At 31.8% G+C, this 16,784-nt stretch overlaps 1 long non-coding RNA gene across 2 annotated transcripts; it reads left to right on the forward strand.

Annotated features, from left to right (window-relative positions):
• The first annotated feature begins 12,620 nt into the window (after positions 1-12,620).
• LOC145801634 (uncharacterized) lies at positions 12,621-15,553 on the forward strand. 2 transcript variants are annotated; one of them, XR_014343260.1, is made up of 2 exons: positions 12,621-14,155; positions 15,265-15,553. It is a non-coding gene; the product is annotated as an uncharacterized LOC145801634 (long non-coding RNA). The 2 variants fall into 2 exon arrangements; XR_014343259.1 differs by having other exon boundaries at positions 12,621-12,977.
• The last annotated feature ends 1,231 nt before the right edge of the window (positions 15,554-16,784 follow it).

Below are 16,784 nucleotides of genomic sequence, written 5' to 3' on the forward strand. Positions count from 1 at the left end.
CACAATGATCAACAATCAACCGAGATTTTTTTATAGATCTATACACACACACCCATATCAACAAAGATTTTTAAAGACAGAACTATACACAGAACCATATAAAAATAGAAAAATAATATGAGATGAACATTGATCAACAGAGATGAACAATAATCTGAGATACACATACAATGATCAACAATCAATAGAGATTTTTACAGATCAACACACACACAGAGAGAGAGAGAGAGAGCTCAAACAGATTTATTCATTAAATTTGGCAAATTTGGGGCTGGAAAAATTAGCAAACAGAATATGATTCCCACAAAAATAAAATGTAATATATGCATATATATAGAAAGAGAGAGCTCACCGAGAGAGAGAGAGAGAGAGAGAGAGAGCGCCACAGTTACCGATCTGAGATGGATGATGATCGGACATGAAGGATCTGAGAGTATCTGAGAAAGAGAAGAGAGAAAGAGTACCGAGAAAGAGAGAGAGAGAGAGAGAGAGAGAGAGAAAGAGAGAGAGAGAGATGAGAGTGTAACAAGCAATGAGTAGGCGGCGTGTGAGGTTGAAGATCCGAGATGGATGATCGGAGATGAAGGATCTGAGAGTGTCTGAGAAAAAGAAGAGAAAAAGATAGAGAGAGAGAGATATGAGAGTGTGAGAGGCAGTGAATGAGTGAGCAGCATGAAAGGTTGAAGATCTAAGATGGATGATGATCGGAGAGTGTTTGAGAAAGAGAAGAGAGAGAGAGAGAGTACCGAGAGAGAGTGTGAGAGGCAACAGTAAGTGAGTGAGCTAAGCAGTGTGTGAGGAATTAGGGTTAGTGTTTAGCTTTTATATGAAATAAGAAATAATATTACGTGGGAGGGTGTAAGGTATAAATATAGACTAAATATATATGGTCTGAATTGGTTCCAATTCGGAACCGTAAAGTTCAATCTAGAACCAATTCGTAGCCTAGGATTTTTAAATTTCTAATCTAAAACCGAACCACTGATTCAAAAGACCAATCCAATCCTACCGGATTGAATTGAACCATATCAGATTATGAATTATATAGATTTTTTACTTAGCCCTAGTGCCTAATAACTTCCCATGTTAGAGATGGTGGGCAAAGGTTGAATAGGGAGGGAAGAAGGAAAAAAAAAATCATTCAGTGTGTTTGGTTTGAGTTTTCTGGATTAAGTTTTTTAAAAACTGAATTTTTGATTTTCGTATTTTTTTGTTTTCAGTGAATATTTTTAAAATTTTAAATATTTTTTTTTTACTTTTTTAGATGTACCTTACTTAGATGTATCTAAAGAGTAAAAAAAAATGTGAAAAAATATTTTAAAAAATTAAGAAATACATAAAAATATAAAAAAATGTACTGAATTCTTGTATTGTTTTTGTATTTTTGGTACTTAGAGAATTTTTAAAAGATTTTTTTTATAATTTTTTTATTTTTTAGGTGTATTTATGTTAAGTGTGTCAAAAAAGTAAAAAATTTGCATAAAATATTAAAAAAATTCAGTAAAAATAAAAAACATGAAAAATAAAAAAGTAAAATTTTCTGAAAATTATTTTTAGAAAAATGAAACCAAACATATTAGTTTTTTTAAAAAAAAGACTAGTAAATGACAATAATTTATTGTGGGTCCGATTTTCTGCTTTTGGGTAAGATACAGCCGCTTCCGGACCTATATGATCACTTTTGCCAAAACAGGGATTTTCAAGGCGGCCGTTTATATTGAAAAAGAAGTGTTACACTTAGATACCAAACACACACGGCAAGTGGTGTAAAATGTAGGATAGTTGTAAAATAATATAATATCTACATAAAAAAGAAATAATTTTTTTATAGCATTGATAATGATATATTATTATAAAATGTTTTTCAAAATTGAAAACTAGTTGATACTTGTTGTAATGCTGTATAAATTTAAGAAGTGATTTGAAAAGAAAATAATAATTAAAAAAATAAAATATGAATTAAATATATTTATATTTTATTTAATTTTATATATTTCTTTTCTTTGTCTTTTAAATTATGGGATTTTTATTGATAAATCTCATTTAGAAGTGTTTTAATCTAAAAAGTCTATGAAGAAATTTATTAACCCATTTAGTCCCATGTATGTATAGTTTTATTCTATAAAGTAATTTTTCTTGATTTACACTCTTATGCCCTTATATTTAATTTTGATACCCTTACAAATATTTTTTGAACGGTTAGCAATTTTATGATGTAAATATTCATATTTTAATATTCACATTGGTAAGAATGTAAAATTGGCCCGTGGGCGGTCCGAAGATTGCCCCCGGGCCGGGGCGGGCCCGGTCGGTTGACAATGTGAATATTCACATTGACATGTTAACATTCACATTGATAGAAGTGTAAAATTGGCCGGCGGCCCGTGGGCGGCCTGAAACCCGCCCGTGGCCCGTGGGCTATCCCGGGGCGGGCCCGCCTCATTGACAATGTGAATATTCACATTAACATATTAACATTTACGTTGATAGGAGTGTAAAATTGACCCGCGGCATGTAGGCGGCCCGAAACTCACCCGCGGGTCTGGCCTGTTTACAATGTGAATATTCACATTGACATGTTAACATTCACATTGATAGGAATGTAAAATTGGCCCGCGGCCTGTGGGCGGCCCGAAGCCCGCCCGTTGCCCGAGGCGGGGCGGGCTGTAAATATTCATATTTTAACATTCACATTGATAAGAATGTAAAATTGGCCCGTGGGCGGTCCGAAACTCACCCCCGAGCCGGGGTGGGCCTGGTCCGTTGACAATGTGAATATTCACATTGACATGTTAATATTCACATTGATAGAAGTGTAAAATTAGCCCGCGGCCCGTGGGCTGCTCGGGGGGGCCCAGCCCGGCCGGTTGACAATGTGAATATTCACATTAACATATTAACATTTACGTTGATAGGAGTGTAAAATTGACCCGCGGCTCGTAGGCGGTCCGAAACCCGCCCGCGAGCCTGGTCCGTTTACAATGTGAATATTTACATTGACATGTTAACATTCACATTGATAAGAGTGTAAAATTGGCCCGCAGCCCGCGGACGGCCAGAAACCCGCCCGTGGGCCCGGCCCGCCCCGTTTACAATGTGAATATTCACATTGACATGTTAACATTCACATTGATAGGAGTGTAAAATTGACCTGCGGCCCGTAGGTGGCCCGAAGCCCGCCCGTTACCCGGGGCGGGGCGGGGCGGGCTGTAAATATTCATATTTTAACATTCACATTGGTAAGAATGTAAAATTGGCTCGTGACCAGTGGGTGGTCCGAAGCTCCCCCCTAGGCTGAGGCGGGCCCGGTCCGTTGACAATGTGAATATTCACATTGACATGTTAACATTCACATTGATAAAAGTGTAAAATTAGCCCACGGCCCGTGGGCTGCCCGGGACGGGCCCGGCCCCGCCCGTGGACAATGTGAATATTCATATTAACATATTAATATTCATGTTGATAGGAGTGTAAAATTGGCCCGCGGCTTGCAGGCGGCTCGAAACCTGCCCGCGGGCCCGGCCCAATCTGACTCGTTTACAATGTGAATATTCACATTGACATGTTAACATTAACATTGGTAAGAGTGTAAAATTGGCTCGCGGCCCGGAGCGGGTTCGACCTGTTGACTATGTAAATATTCACATTGATAGGAGTGTAAAATTGGCCTGCGGCCCATGGGCCACCCGAAGCCCTCCCGCGGCTCGGGGCAAGCTCGTTTGGGCCCGGACCCGAGCCCAGCCCGAGAACTTGGGCTAGGACCTGGGCCATCACTTTGAAGCTCGGCCTGCACAAGGCCCATTTAAGGCTCAGCCCGAGGCCCGGCCTGCTAGAGGCCCGGTGTCTTTTTTGTGGAAAATAATAAAATTTTGGGAGAAAAAATTAAAAAGAATTAAAAAAAATGGCGAGGCTCACCCAAGCCCGACCCAAGCCCAAGTCTAGGCTCCCCTTGGCTCGACCCACCGGGGCACCCAAAGCCTGAATACCTTTGTGCCAGAGCTAGGGCCTAGGCCTAATTTTTTGGCCCGTGGACCGGTCCGACCCGGTCCAAATTTTGGCAAGCACCCACGAGACTTTACATGGGTTGGCCCCGGCTCGGGCTGGACCGAGCCCTACACATTGATGATATGAACATTCACATTGACGGTGTGAACATTTACATTGACGATGTGAACATTTACATTAGGGGTATTTTGGTAATTATGTCACCCATAGGATGTGAGCATTCACATTAGAGGTATTTTGGTAATTATGTCACCCATATAACTTATTGAAATATAAGAAATAATGTGGATTAAATGGAACATAAGTAGATGAAAAGGGTATTTTGGTCTTCTTAACTCAAATAAGAACATTCACATTGACGGTGTGAACATTTACATTGACGATGTGAACATTCACATTAGGGGTATTTTGATAATTATGTCACTCATAGGATGTAAACATACACATTAAGGGTATTTTGGTAATTATGTCACCCATAGGACTTATTGAAATATAAGAAAATATTGTCGACTAAATGGAACATAAGTAGATGAAAAGGGTATTTTGGTCTTCTTACCTCAAATAGGAACATTCACATTGACGATGTGAACATTCACATTAAGGGTATTTTGGTAATTATGTCACCCATAGGACTTATTGAAACATAAGAAAATAATGTGGACTAAATGGATCATAAGTAGATGAAAAGGGTATTTTGGTCTTCTTACCTCAAATAGGAACATTCACATTGACGGTGTGAACATTCACATTGACAGTGTGAACATTTACATTGGCGATGTGAACATTCACATTAGGGGTATTTTGGTAATTATGTCACCCATAGGATGTGAACATTCACATTAGGGATATTTTGGTAATTATGTCACCCATAGGATTTATTAAAATATAAGAAAATAATGTGGACTAAATGGAACATAAGTAGATGAAAATGGTATTTTGGTCTTCTTACGTCAAATAAGAACATTCACATTGACGATGTGAACATTCACATTAGGGGTATTTTGGTAATTATGACTTATTGAAACATAAGAAAATAATGTGGACTAAATGAAACATAAGTAGATGAAAATAATATTTTGGTATTCTTATTTCAAATAGGACCTAATGAAATAGTCAAAAAGAATATGAATTCGATGGAATAAAACTCTTAAAAAAAAATTTATCAAAAAAGTTTCATTAAATTATTTTTTAAATCTTTCAATCAAATATAAGCTGAAGTGGTCACGATTTGACCCGAGTTTCTTGCTAAATTCCCTTCCAACTCATATTGTTGGTTTTGTGTTTATATGCATGCACACACCGTCGATGGCCGACTCAACCACAGAGACCTAATTATAAATGCATATACTTATGTGTATATATTGGGGGTGCTGGAGAAGTTAAAAATTAATTTTTTTGGTTAAAATTTATAAAAAAATAAAATAGATTAAAATAATTAATAAAATAAAATATTATATCAAATTCATAATTATTTTACTTTTTCTTTCATAAATATCATATGCAATTATAAAAAAATCTAACCATATTTATAAACATAAATATTTTACCGTACTAAAATAATCAAAGACTAAAATAACTTACCAAAATAACTACCTTTCCAAAAGATGCCATTGAAATATTATAAAAGAAAATTGATGAAAAAATACATGATTTGAGATCTTAGAGAGGACTTCATATTTTAAGAAATGTGTGAAGCTTTCTGCTTCAGTATTTGTCATCAGCTACTGAATCGAAGATGATAGCAATTAGAACAGAGCATATCAATCTTAGGGTTTGATTAGGAAAAAAAATTTTAACTTAACTTTTTAATTTTTTGATTGATTTAATCTGGCTAAATTAGTTCTGTTTGGTAAAATTTTTATGACTTTTTGTTTTTTTTTTGGTTTTTTGTAAGAGAAAAATTAAAATGATTATGATTTAGATATAACATTTTATCTTATTGATTTATTTAGCTTATTTTGACTTATTATGTTTTTTTAGTCCCAATCTAAACCCAATTCACTTGCCAAACGAGAGTTTAATCATTGTCTCATAACTCAAAGTATGTTCTCTACTCTTTTTTTGGCAAAAATATTGCCAGGCAAACCTAATATTAGGATTGCAAACAAGTTGAGCTGAGCCGAATTTTAATATATTTGGATTTATTTATTAAGATTTTAACGAATTCAAACTCAATAAAAATTTAACGAATCGAGCTCAAATTGAATTGGTTTAGGCTTGATTTGAACTCGAATCTATTTACGAACCTTAACAAGTCAAAGAAATTATAAATTTATGCTTTTTTTTGCTAACTGATATGGATATAGATAAGCTACTTCACATATCTGTCAGGGAATATTACCCGAAATTATAAATTTATTTATTTATTTATTTCGGTAATAGAAATTTCCATGGACCTTCTGTGGACACCCACCATCATTGGAACACTGTTCATCGTTGCTAAAACTCTTCCAACCATCGCTGGACCGTGGCTTAATCGTGCTTCATGAGCCAGATGTTGGCTATGACTTGTTACTCCTAATGCTTGATTTTGCAAATGCTGAAAATTAAAAAATGTTCAAAAGATTTGGGTAAATTATCAATAGGTCTTAATAGTTAGACTTAATTCTCATCTAGTCCTATTGAAAATAAGTCTTGGTAAAATCATCACTAAAAATAATTTTTTTGTGACGGTTTTTTACATGTCGCTAAAAATTGACAATTAGTAACTTTTTGTTGTCATGGTTTTTATAAATTGTCGCTAAAACTTACAATTAATTACTTTTCTGTGGCGAATTTTTCAAATTGTCGGTAAAAGTTGCGAATTAATGATATTTTTTTGTGACGATTTTTTTAAACGATCGCTCAAACCTATAAGTAGCGACATTTTTTGTGACAATTTTTATATTGTCGCTAAAAATTAACAATTAGGGACATTTTTTAATAGCGATTAATGAAAATGTCATTAATTATCATAGAACCTACATGTAAGCTCCTCAAAAGATTTTAATGAGAATTGATATATATTAATATTTATTTATTTTATAAAAAATATTGAAGATATTATTTATTTTTCTTAATTGTTTAATAATTAACTCAAAAAATAAAGGATAAATTATGAATACACCCAATGAGATTTACTTAAATTACTAGTTATCTCCTATAATTCTGGAAATTATATTATGTCCTCTAAGGTTTTTAATTTCATAACAAATAGACCATTTTATTAATAAATTATCAAGTTAATTAACAGTTTTTAATGATATTAAAATTTTATTTCAATTAATAATTCAGATAATTTTATTATTGCATAAGAGAATAGTTAGAAATTTTATTTTTTCAGTTAATTCTGTTAAATAAAAAATTCTGACAGAGAGATATTTATAATTTTTTAAACCACGAGAAATAATTTAAAATTTAAGTAAATCTGAAGAAGTATATTTTTACATGAATTATTATCACTACATTAAAACTGACCTAAGTAGTACGGGACAACTAACATGATAAATCAAATACGTTATTTTATTATTTTTAAAATTTAAACGCTTTTGCTTGAAGAAATAATATATATGAATTGGCCTTTTTGATACGAAGAAGTGATACTAAAAATCAAATCAGTTTTTGACATATTAGGTGGAATTCTTTAACCACCCCAACACGTGTGGGGTTGTGAGTGGAAGAGAAGAAAAAAAAAAAAAAACAATTTTAACCAATCAAATAACAAAGGGGCCGTGGGGTCCCTTTGAAAGGGGTCTTAGTTTTTTTGGTATGTTAAAATAGAACTTTTGAATTGTCACATTAGATTTGACAATCGAAGGGAGGTGCTCTAAGTCTTAAAAAAAAAAAAAAAATTTAACATACCAAAATTTAAAATTTTGAATAGGGATGCTTAATTATCACATTTGAATATTGATTTAATCCTAATTTTTCTTCTTTTTCTTAGTAGGAGGTGTTTGGTTGAGATTCACGCTGTGTTTGGTTGAGGGATTTGAGGAGGAATTTGGAAAGGGAAAGGAAAAAGTTAAGTGAAATGTAAATAACATATACCTATATTTTACCTAATTTCACACACTTTTTTTTTTTCTTTTTAAATCCCTTCCTAAATCCTCTAACCAAACACAACATTAGGATTAAAAAGTAGGGAGACGGCCGGGACCATATGGTCCCATCTAACGTTTGGTTGCAAGACTTAAAGAAACATGTGGGCCTACATGTAATTTACTAGGTAAATTCACCTCCCCAATAGTTTTGAAAAAATTAATAAATAATCCCATAATTTTAATAAAATTATATTAATTTTATTAAAATAAAATTAATATAATATGAAAATATAAAATAAATATAAAATATATATTTAATATGAAATAAATGATAATATCTTTTTTCCATCTATATCATTAGCAAATTACTGATGAAAATTAAATTAAATGTTTTATAAATTAAAATTTTAAAGAAACTTAATATAATTATGTCAAACTAAGAAGTTTATTATCATTTTTAGATCTAAAAAAAGAGCAGTGTAATTTATTCTTTTTAATTTGATGATTGTTTAGTACAATATAAAATTTTTAGATTACTTTAATATTAGTATTTAAAATTAAATAAAAGATTAAGTGGTACCATAACAACTGCAATATTAAAGAGATAAAGTTATTTTCTTCATTGAGTAAAAAATTAAGTATATATATTTTTTCCATTCTAAACAAATATAATACAATAATTCAGGTCAATTTTGATATATATTTATATCACTGATATTAAAATATATTTTGATAATGATATTTAAAGCTTTGGTGTCCTTAAGGAAGTTTGTTTCATGTTTGATAATCAAATTATGATATAACATTATTCATTTCAGTAATCGCTTCTAATTAGATCACATTAATTGAAATTAAAAGAAATTGATAGTTTAATAATAAAATAGAAAAGGAAGAAATTATAATTATTTATTGCATAAAAGTAAAATTTAATTGAATAATTACGATGCCAGAGATATGAATGCAATAAGGATAGACTTTAGTCGTTCCGAGGCTGCTAATAAATAATACAGGCCCTAATTGAAAACTGACATTTCTATATGGATCGGTTAGTCCATTATAAGAGATTCTATTTGTACTTAAAAAATAATTTAGTAAATTTAATTAAAATTTTAATTTTTATTATAACTTAATATAAATTTACTAATAAAGATAATATACATTCAATTTTAAAGGGGGAGAAAATGACCCAAAATAAATATTTACAAAATAAGAAAAAATTAAGGCTCAAAAATAAATTTTTGAAGAAAAAAATTCAATCCGCAAACCAACCGCAACCGTCCGCACATCCGCGAACCCTATCCGTACAAATCGTAAATCGCACTGCAGGCAGTTGCAGGTTGTCTTTTTCCCAAACCGCATAGATACGGGCGGATCTAAACTGATCCGCAAACCGTCCAAATCCGAACCGCGAACACCCTTAAGTGTGCCTATGTTTTTTTTTTTTTTCTTTTTCTTGCCACATCATTAAGGCTAGGTTTCGCATCCCTTAAAAAAGTTAAAAAGTTACTATCCTATTTAAGTCACATTACTTCTCTATCATATCACTTCAAACCTAATTTATATTTCATAAAAAATAAAAAAAATGCACTCATTTAATCATCCCAAATCATCCCTAAAACTCTCTTTAAAATTTTAAAATTTCAAAACCAGAGTTCGGATTTTTCAATATATAATATAATGAAATGACATCTAAACTTTTTTTTAAAGGTAATTTACACTATTATATAAGTAAAAACGTCATAAATCTTTGTGATTGAAACCCTCAGTCTAAAATTTCCTGTAGTGATAAGCAAGGAAATAATTGAGGGAAAAAAAAAAGAGTAATTGATTTAAAAATAAAAAATTAAGTGATTAATGAATAGTGTATCAATAGAAGTAGTATTGTTTTTAAAACTATTTTAGTTATTTTTTAAAAAACTAATGCTTTGTTTGGTTTCATTTTTGAAACTTGTCTTGAGAATTTTTTTGAAAAATAAAATTTTGTTTGATAAAAATAAACACCTAAAAAATAAACCTCCCAAAAAGATAGACCAATGTAAGAATGATGAGTTTTTTTTTTTTTTTTTTTTTCACGTCAAATTAGATTTAATTTTTAAAATTTTTTTACAAAAATTGATTTTAAAAATCAAACCAGACAAACCTAACTTATTAATGGAATTTATTTGAAATTGTCTAATTATTTTAACTTAAATTGATAGTTGAGCTTGGTGCATATCTAGATATGTAATGCTATATAAAAATAAATAAAAAAATTAGGGCAAATTACATATACACCCCTCGAGGTTTGGCTAAATTACAGATACCCCCCTGAGGTTTTGGAAATTACATCCCGCCCCCTGAGGTTTGTATTTTCATAACAATTTGCCCCCTGAGGTTTATATTTCATAACAAATTACCCCCTAATTTCTTATGCAAATATAGCATTCAGGGAGGAATTCGTAATTTCTCAAACCTCAGGGGTATCTGTAATTTAACCAAATCTCGAGGGGTGTATATGTAATTTGCCCAAAAATTATACATAATGATGTAGTTTATTGTGTACCGTTTACTTTAAAATAAAATAATGTTAAAAATAGATTTATTTACAATAATATCACATTATTTTTGTCAAAATTTTTGCATAATTTTTATGTAAATCGTATCTAGATGCATCTCTGCCGTATAAATGGAAGAATAGTTGTAGATCAAAAGTCAAAAAAGTAAGCATGAATCAATGGGTCTAAAACGTGGATGGACTAATAAATGGATCGTAGACGTGGAATGGAGCAAAAATGCTAGAGGCACTAAAAATTCTACCAAAAGTTTTACCAAATGTCTCACATGGGTGTGGGACCCACATGGGACCCACATTGTGTGGGTCCCACACCTGAGACATTTGGTAAAACTTTTGGTAGAATATTTGGGGTCTCTAGCATTACTCGGAATGGAGCCTATATTAGATAGATAGAAAAGGACTTAAAAATTTGGTGAATTTGTTTTTTGTTTATAATTTTTAGTATTTCACTTAAATTATTTTTATTTAAAAAATATATGAGTATTTAAATTTTTTAGGCACGGCTTGGTTTAGTTTTCATTTTCTTTTATGTTTTTTTTCTTTAAAAAAATAAAAATTAGTTTGTTGAATAAAATGATTTTTTTTTGAAAAGAATGTAATTTTTGAGAATTTTTAAAAAATATTTTTATATTTTATTTATATTTTTCAAATTAATTTTTATATTACAATAAATAAATTTAAAAATTAAACCAAATAAAGTGATTATTTTGAATCTATTTAAATTTTTTATTAATTATTTTTAATATTAATTTTATTATAAAGGCATCGTTGTATTAATTTTATGAAAATCAGGTTTATATATTGAAAAAACATATATTCTATTAAGGCCTGATTTGGGATTCTTAAAATAATTTAAAAAGTTAAAAAGTTATTCAAAAAATTAAAAAGTTATCACTATTCATCAAAAAAAATTAAAAAATTAGTTTTACACAAAATTAATTTTCAAATAGTTCCGACGTCCCACAGGCGCAACTGAGTTTTTGGAAAAATTTCACTGATTTAGGTGCACAGATAACACTGTGTTGTTCGGCTCGTAGGGGCCATTACGAGTCCCGTTTTAATAATCTAGACCGTTCAATGTGTAGAACTCGTCGAGTATTATAGACTTGTAAAAAATCATGTTGATCGAATATTGGTAACTATATGATCAAATCAGTTAAAATTTATAAAATGAATGGTGTTATAGTTAACGATTGAAAAAAAACTAATCCGATCAGATAGCTATCGATATCCGATTAACGTGATTGTTTACAAGCATATAGTACTCGACGAGTTTTACACATTGAACGGTTTTGATTAGCAAAACAGGACCCGTGGTAAGCCCTCACGGGCCGAACAACACCTTCAATTCACTGCTTGAAAAGCAGGGAACCATCTCCCCCTACTCTGCGCAGGCCGTCCCTCACCGTATAGCCTATTCCATCACAATCTTCTCCTACATATTAATTTATACAATTTTTTAATACATATTTTTTTGTAAAAAGTCAAAAAATTATCCCAAACAATCATATTTTTTTTCTCAACTTTTTAATTCAAAAAGTCAAAAAGTGCACTTATTTAGGACACCCCAAACAACCCCTAAAATAAAATGAGAAAGACAAAATTTTTATAAAAAAAAATATTATAAAAGTGAGGTGCAGGTAGGGATGATAGACACAAAAAGAGAGAGTGCCGTGTGTATGTGTGGGTGTTTTATTAGAATTTGAGGATTGGAAATGTGATGCAGACCGACCCACACAAGGACGGGAAGAGAAATACCAACTTCATTCTTCTACACTTTTTCTCTTGTTTTTGTTTTTTTGTTTTTTAATATTATTTAGGAGTTGTTTAAGATGCTCTAAATAAGTGTACTTTTTGATTTTTTATGAAATATGAGTTGAATTTGAAGTGATGTGATAAAGAAATGATGTGACTTAAATAGAATAATAATTTTTTTAACTTTTTGACTTTTTTAAGAGATGTCAAACCTAACCTTAATGTCTAAATAAGACAGATAATTGGTCCATGCTTCTATTTCATTACCATCTTTACAATTCCCACTTAATACACGTTACCACCACTACTATCATAAAAACAAAAGCCTTTCAAAAACTATGTCCTCCTGATATATTTTTCAAAATCATCATTAATTTCTTCAAATTGAGAGCAATGGAGACCTTGTTCTGGAAGGCAGTCTTGAAGGTTGTGAAGTTTCTTCATTTTCATTACCACCAAACTTCTTGAAGCTGCTTCAAGGCCTTTTGATAGTAGAAAGCTCACGGTGGCAGCAGTGGTGGTGGCTTGGTGTCGGCTCCCCCTCGCAAAGTAACAAAACCACCCCCAGCTTCTTCTTCTTGCACATATATCCCCAAAAATGACCCGAGCCATTGTTAAAATTCTGTGATGAAATTGTTCTTCTGGTACAAAACTGTGTCATGTTCTGTTGATTTATTCTTGGATTAGATGTTTATTACTAGTTGTGGAGTGTCTTGCATCTTCATGTTTTTCTTTCTGGGGTAGGGGTCACGTGCCTTCCCCCTCTCTCACATGTGGGTTTTTTTTGTTTATTTTTATTCTAAGAAAAATGTTATGCATCATGAAAAATGCTTCATGAAAATGATCATGAACAAATCTCCATCATTGTATTACACTTTGTAACTTATTGTCTATCTAATCTAAGGGTCCAAAATCTTTCCTGATCATTTTCATGAAAAAGCACTGAGGATTTGTTTGCTAGGGGTATATAAATGACGAATATGAGGAGGGGTATACATATAGCGATCCCGGTTTTCTCTCCATTGTTTATTGTATTTCAGACTTGGGTTTCGTCATGGTTATTGTTGTCTTTATCTTGTTTCCTTCCTTTAAATTCTTTGTATTTGAGTTTTAGGATGTGTTGGGCAGGTTTGAAACAGGTTGGATGTGATTTGAAATAATAGTTGCTGCCCAGATTTTTGGTTTCTTCGCTCGAGTGAGGCTTTTGTCGCTCGAGCGAGCTTTGGGTTTTAGTTCCTTCGCTCGAGCCAGGGTTCCTTTACTCGAGCGAGCTTTGAGTGGTGTGTCTCTTGGCTCGAGCAAGCACTCTTGCGCTCGAGCGTGTGTCTGCGTCTCTTTTTGACCTGAAGGTTGTGTTTCTTAGCTCGAGCGAGCTTTCCTTCGCTCGATCGAGCGAGCTGTATGTTTTGGGTTTCTTCGCTCGAGCGAGGACTCTTACGCTCGAGCGTACTTTTGAGTTGCAGACCTGAAGCTTTGCACTGTTCGCTCGAGCGACGCTTCTTGCGCTCGAGCGAGGTGTCTGTTGTGTCTGGTTGCTCGAGCGACCATTTCTTCGCTCGAGCGAGCCTCACATATATCAGTTAGCAGCAGCGGGTTGTACATTACTTTTTCATCATCCTTTTCATCAAAACCGTAGATTCGGCTGCTTCTCTCTTTCAACATACCTTCTCTCTACAGATACACCTTGTTCTTGGGCCTCTCTACCCTAGTCTCTTTGTAAGAAATGTGGAGTATTGCGTGGGCTACACTTTGATCCAAAAATTTGTGGTTTTGGAGCATCTTGAGTTTCATCCTTCTACTCCTTTGAGTCTCTCCATTTGAGGTAGGGATGATCTACTCCTTCTTTTGAGTTTTGACATAAGCATTGGTTATTTTGTATAAATGGTAGAATATGGGAGTTTTGGAAGTTAGGGTTTGAAACTTGAAATATTGAAAAGAGGGCTTTTCCATGTTTGAACTTATATGTATGTAAGACTTGAAACTGGGGTTGTTTAGGAAATATGAGTGAAATTGGTGTTAGGGGCAATGTTTGAGAATAGGGGGATTAAAGCCCTAATTGAAATTGAATAATTAATTTGTATAATTAATTTGAGAAAGTTATGAAAATATGAAATTGAGTTGAAAGTTATGCAATTGGGAAGTTATGAGAATGAATGGTGTAGTTGGATTGATTAATCACTCACCTATGAAAATGTTGATAATTTATCTGTTTGATATATTTATTTATCTGTTTAGAAATAACTACTTGGGAATATCGGTGGAGGATAGTCTTGATTGTTGTAGACACTACATGATGATTAGGTGAATTAAAACTAATCAATTGAGTTATGTCATTGAATATGACTGTTGAATTAACACATTGAATATGTGCCTGGATTGATCATTGTATATGATAAAACGTTTAAATACAATGCATATGTATCTTGTTTGGGAGGAGATAGGGGATGTACTCTTAAACCTGTTTGGAAGGAGATAGGGGATAGACTCCATTGATAACTAAGTTGGCCGGAGTGTCCAGGGTGAAAGTCCCGCAATCTTAATTACGTTTGCATAACGTAGGGGAATTGAAGTATTGAAATGTTATTAATATGAGTTGTAGTCTCATTTTAAATTGATTATGCTTGAAGTGCTGATAATATAAGTTATAGTCTCATTTTGAATTGATTATGCTTGAAGTGTTGATAATATGAGTTGTAGTCTCATTTTAAACTGTTCGGATAAACAATGAACCATATCTATGAATTAGATTAGATAATGAAATGGAGACGGATTAAAATGTGGTTGTGAATATGAATTGGTTATGGAAGAGATGTACGTTGGTTTCTAAGGGATAAACATTTATCAAATGCTAATGTTTTAGTTAATTCTCATATTTGTTTTAGCGTATCTCTACTGGGCTTTAGCTCACCCTATATGGGACATCATTTTCAGGTACAGGTGATATGCCGCCTCCAAGGATGTAGCTTGAGAGGTTTAGAAGCTGAAGGCTTATTTTTGTGGTTATCTTATGTATTACATGTAATTCAAGCTAGGGGCTTAATATGTTTAGACTTAGAACTCTCTTTTGTTGAAACCAAGTGTTGACTTGGAAAGCTGTAAGCCCGTAGGGCATTTACTTTTGTTGTCAACATGTAATACCTTTTGTAAGAAACACTCTGATGAAGGAATATATTTTACTTTCTAATGTTTATGGATATTATAAATGATTGGTTTATGCATTTATTTTGAGGGCGTTACAATACAAATGACAGATATGAGGGGAGACCGGATAGTATATGAGGTGGGTTTTACATGTTTTCTTATTTTCTTATACTAGTGAAAATTCGTGCTATGCACAGGATGTGAAAAAATTAATATAATATATTTATATGAAATAATATAAATAGTTAAATTTTTGTATGTAAATTATAAAAATAAAAAAATATTGAAATTTACAATTTAAATTTCACAATTTGTGTACCAATTTTTAATTTGTTACAATTTCGATAATATAACTTTCAACCTCCTTGTTAAAGTTGTAAATTTAGGCGAGTTGAACCCAAGCAACTTGAGTCAAGCCTGTAAATTTTTAAAAATTATGTAACATCATTTTTAATTTGGTGAGAAACTATGTAAAATTAAAAAATTCAAATAAATTTGAATAGACTTGGATAGTGACACCAAACAACCTGGGCAATCGAAACAAAATTGTGTATATGAAAATATAAAATTATTTGCTAATTAATTTTTTTAATAATAAATAAGATTAATTAAAATTTTAATATTAATGAACAAAAGCAAATACATCTTTTACAAAGGGATCATCGAATAAGTTTATATTGAAAAAATCATATTTTATAATGGCATAAAATAATTTAATTATGATTTTTCAAAAATTATTTTTAATATTAAAATTACAATAAAATATTGGGCTTTTATTAATAAATCGTATTTAAAAGTATTCTAACCCAAGAAGTTTATGAAGGAATTTTTTAACTTATTTAGTCCCATCTATTTATACTTTTATTCCATAAAGTCCTTTATTTGCATTATTTTCTTAGATTTTTATGCCCTTATATTTAATATTAATATTTAATGTTAGGGGAGGAGAGAGAAGGGAAATGACCAAAGCAAAGAAAATTTCATACACAAATTAAATAATATTGATGTTATTATTTTATATTATTATATAAGGTGAATATATTTTTAATTGACAACACATTAAAAGTAATGTGAACATTATTTCTCATCTGATGTGAAAGTTTACAACATGTGAATCTTCTTATTTTTAATTGACAACACATTAAAATAACGTTTATTATATTTTTAATTGACAACACATTCTTATCTACAACATGTAGTGATGTGAACATTCACAATATGTAAATATTCTCTCTCATCTAACATAGTGATGTGAACATTCACATTCGTATGTTTTAATATGGGTATTCATATCATGTAATTAACAACAC

This window comes from Camellia sinensis, chromosome 10 (genome assembly GCF_055761805.1).
Source record: "Camellia sinensis isolate YWXY chromosome 10, ASM5576180v1, whole genome shotgun sequence".
NCBI classification, from domain to species: Eukaryota; Viridiplantae; Streptophyta; class Magnoliopsida; order Ericales; family Theaceae; genus Camellia; species Camellia sinensis.